Genomic DNA, 4,965 nt, shown 5'->3' on the forward strand with positions numbered 1-4,965 from the left:
AGGAGAGAGACAAATCTCAACTTCACACCCCATTTTGGACCAAAGTTATTTCGGAGGGTTTTTAGACCTTAGAACCCTCTCTTTCAAAACATTTTTGAAATAAAGTTTCTACAATGTTCCGAGGCTCACATTTTGTCAAATGATGCGCTTTTCGATAAACCGAGTAAGGAGAAAAGGGAAATGAATAAAAGAGAGATGAAATCCTTGAAAAATCTTTCACAACACCATGCTTAGAGGTTTGAAGTTAAAGAAAGAAGGTGAAGAGAGAAGAAACCAAGTTGGAGAAGAAGATAGGCAAGAATCGCTAAGAGAGGGACGAGCAGTTTTCGCTAAATCAAGCTTATCTATCTATACAAATGAAGTTAAGCTATGAAGCCACCACCGTTCGAAAGAAGACTTTCGAGGCTTCATTTTTTATTCAAGAATCTCCTACAGCCAAGTCCGGGTGGGAGAGATATGATTGGTTGAAGTTGGGTATCATCCCGGTTGGATCGAATCTGCGCGGCTTCACCAAAATAGGCAGAACATTTTCCACAGGAGAAATTTCAATGCAAGGTTTGCGCCATTGGAAAGCTAACTTCCGGGGCTTCAATCTGGACACCACCGGCCACTTTTTGGCCTTGGCAGCCACCACCGGCCATCAATTTATCCAACCGGCCAAATAGATGGCCGACCGACCAATTTTGCTGGCCGACGACCTTCTGGAGTATTCTACAGATTGAGTGGATGCCAGCTGTGCCAGCTGGAGGGCACAGACTGGATCCTCCATACACGTGTATAAAGGATCTTTGCTCTTGGTTTGAAGCTTCTAACAGAAGCTTTAGTCTCTTGGCTCTATAAAGGAAGCCCTTCACCTCCATTTCAAGGGTTAGAAAAACCAGCTAGGATTCATATATACACCCCTCCATATATCTCTCTTCCAAACCCTTCAAACCCTAAGGCTCTTGCCCCCTTTACACTACCACTCATAGCAGCACACCTCCACCCTCCATTCCAGCCCTTTGAAGCTGATTTCCAGAGGCTAGGAGCACCATTTCTTATATCAAAAGTTGTTGAAGACTTAGGCTACAAGGGTGAGTCCCATGTTCCCTCTTTTGTGCCTTATTTTGCTTTGTATCTAAGCCATACTTGCTAGAATTTTTGGGCTCCGACCCAAACTGTAAATAGTCATATTTTGAGCCCCTTTTCATGTTTGATCAAGGACCTCCCGCTATTTGAGGTCCCCTACAACCACTTGCTTCTTTATCTCTCTTTTGGGCCAATTTTTTCATTGTATTTTAGGCCTATTTGTGGGTTGTTTTGGACTTTTCCATAAACTGTGAAATATCTTGTTTTGAGCCCCTCTTCAACATTTTTGAAGGGCTCTCCTCTGTTTAAGAACATCAGCCACCACTAGTCTCTTTACCCCTCTTTTAGGCCTTTTCTTGCATGATAGTTTGGCCTTACTTGTGATTATTTTCGTGGTTTGATGTAAACTATAAAGTGCCTTGTGTTGAGCCCCTCTTCAACTTTGTTGAAGGGCTCTTTGCCATTTGGGGCCAGTTTCTGTCCCTTTGTGTTTAATCTCTCTTTTAGGGCCATTTTTGCATGATAGATTAGCCCTATTTGTGTTCATTTTTGAGGCTTGTTATAAACTGGAAATATGCATGTTTTGGGACTGTATTGCATCTGTATTCATGCTTCATGATCAAATAATGCATGTCTTGTGTAGCTATAGGCCAATCCATGTGCCTAGTTTCGAGTTTCGAGGTTCATTCCATGCATCGGGTGCCATGTTTCCATGTTTTGGGGCTGTTTTGTGTCACATTTCAGTGCTGAAATTTGCATGTTTGCATACCGTATTCCATTCCTTGCCATGCTTTGATAGAGTGGCATTCGTGCCTTAGGATCGGTCCTCGGTTTGCGTACATGCGTGCACGCATTTCGAGAGTCTCATTTTCACCTAATGGCTACTGATGTGAGTGTGGCTGAGGTCCACTCATGTTAGTGTAAGTCCATTATGCATTGTGTATGCCATGTTTCAATGCGTTGTGCATGTTATGTTATTAGCATTGTGTGTGCTATATAGTTGCATTGCATGTTTGTATGTTTGCTTGCATGCTTAGGTCGCATGTGCATCGTTGTGCATTGCCTCACCTCTTGATCAACCATGATTGAGGTTGGGTCCTTTGTATGTTTTGTGTGTATTGCATTTGACATTGAAATGCATACTTGACTCTTCGGCCATCATGCATCGAAATGCACAATTGGTGGCCCGGGGGTCAAGGGCCATGCTCCCTTGAGTCCATTGCATGATAGGGAGTGTGTCCATGCTAACATTTGTTTGAAAATTCCATGCCATACACTGCTTGCCCTCTGCTACTGCCAGCTGCAGGTTTCAGCATGAAGAATTGGCCGGCCGGCAGTGTTGGGTGCCGACCGGCAAAACATGTTTGGCCGATAGATTATTCAGTGGCCAGTGATCACCCCTCCGGCTGGTGGTGATCCCACTTGGTCGGTGATGCTCCCCGGTGTCCAGAGAGTGCACCTTGGGAGTCGCACAATTTTCAGAGGAGCGGAGTAGTGTAAACAGAGGCAACAGTGCTATGGCAGCGAATTTCCGGGCGAGACGAGTCAAGCATGCATCATTCACGCATCCCGAGGCGGGGTTGCGGCCACCTTCTTCCTGCATTTAATTCGTTAATTAATTAGAAATTCTGTAATAATTAATTTAGTATTCGGACTGTAATATTTATTTGGACCCTCCGAGCGAGGGCAATTGTGTAATAAGTGTGCGTAAGTGTGTGTATGTCTTCCAATCCCACGTCTTTCTTCCCTTTTATTTACCCGCTTATGATGGTAGACTAGGGCATATTTAAATTAGCATACCTTATGCTATGCATGCGTGCATTCGTACATTTGTCTTGCATGCACCAGGCTCGGCGCATCATTCTAACTGCATTTGTATTTCAATTCCAAATTGAATACGTGCTAATTGTAGCATTTCACATGTCATTGTAGATTAGCCGAGCCTATCTTAGTTGCATTTTGCATGTGTTGCATTAGCCATCTTAACATGAACTAGGATCATGCATATGATTACTAACTAGTTTTTGTTTTGGCTCGGAGTACTCGGTAAGCATTTATGCTTTAGCATACCGCATGCATGTGGGTGTTGCCATAGCAGCATGATTACCATGAGGCTAGCTGCTTATGTGATATAACCGCTTGAATGCCTGTGGATGGAGGTTGAATTACCTAAATTGGGATAACGCATTAAAATTGTGAGTTTTAAGCCCACTAGATAGTGGCAAAACCATCTTTTCTAAAAGCCCACTCGAGGGTGGCAAAACCTGCATTTTAGCCTACTTGCGAGTAGCAAACCATTTTCAAAACAAGAATGAAATGTTTTGTTCCAATTTAGGCGATTTGGTCTATACTTGTTTGCTGTGCGCATAACATAGTAATTCTAGGCTAATAACCGGAATAGGAACACATAACGTTTTCAAAAACGGATATCATGGTTAGTAGAGGCCGATCTTCGGATCGGGCGAGAGGGGGTGCTCATAGCTGACCTTCCCCAATCGTATCCAAGCTCCCGAGCCGAGGCAACTTTGGTGATGACGGACACGTGGCCTTTGGCACCGAGTCAGGGTTTCCTAAATTCCCTCATAAAAATATTTAGGTGGCGACTCTGTATCTGGCAAAGCAGTCCATGTTTGGCACTTCTTTTCAAAAATCTGTTTCTCAAAACGATTTGCCGGATTTGGACTCTTTGGTTCAGATTAAGAACCGTGACACAAATTGAGTCCGAACTGTAGTAAGGCCCACGGGCTCGTCTACACCTATGCAAAGTACCTCTTTGACAAAATTATGTGATTTTGCAATTCCAAACAAGTGTATCACTTGACCAATTAAAAACTTATTTTATAACTAACTGTACAAGTCAACCATAGAGAAATCAAACTCCACAAGAAAAAAAAAAAAAATCTTGTTTTATCATGCTAGTGATAAAAATAAAATATATTTATGTAAATTTTTGTTTCTACATTTTATTTTTTGAAACAATGATATCAATAAATTAGAATTTTATTTTACTTATTTATTTGTGTGTGATTTGAAAAGTCCAAAAAAATTAAATTTTTGAATGTCTATCCTTAAAAAAATTCATGAAATACCCACACGGTGAACACCTTAAAAAAAATTCCTCAAGTCACCATTGGATTGTTTAGTGACATGCCCTAATCACGGGGGAGCTTTGTGAAATTATATTATGGCCTCGTTTGGAAAATGCCCCTTTTAGCAAAAAGCCAAAAAGGTACTAAAAAAAATCAAAAAGCCAACAACCCATACGAAAAAGTCAAAGATTCTCTTTTCTCTCTACTTTTTGCACATCTTTTCATAAAAAGCCAAAAAGTCATCCCAAACATACTAGTTTTTTTCACATCACACTTTAGCCAAAAAGCCAAAAAGTTACTAAAAAAGCATGTTTCCAAACGAGGCCTAAATTGTAATTTTGTCAAACTTCCTTACCCTTTTAATTAATTATTTAATAATTAATACATTTTGGTTTGAATTAAAAGGCCCAATGTCTTGCGCTTATGCTATAACAGATTTCAGCTTGGGCTTCCATTTGAGCTGAACCAGATTTCCTTTAAAATGGCCTAATAGTCTAACTTTAATTTGTTTTATTATTATGGCCTAGTACAAAAGAAATAGCACATTTTAAAGGAGACATGTTTGTTCTTTATCTTGGGCTGAATCAGATTTCTGTTCAAATGATTGTTTATAATTTAAGAGGACTTTTATTAGCACCTACCTAATTTTTTTGGACCCCCCAATTCTCATTTTTTTTTATTACAATTATACCCTGAAATAAAATTACATTAAAGGACAACCTTTAATGGAACACCCACCCACCAATTGAAGACAATTAGAATGACACTCTACAATATTGTACACCCACCTCCATTGTAACGTCCCAAA

Source organism: Camellia sinensis, chromosome 7, assembly GCF_055761805.1.
Source record: "Camellia sinensis isolate YWXY chromosome 7, ASM5576180v1, whole genome shotgun sequence".
NCBI lineage: Eukaryota > Viridiplantae > Streptophyta > Magnoliopsida > Ericales > Theaceae > Camellia > Camellia sinensis.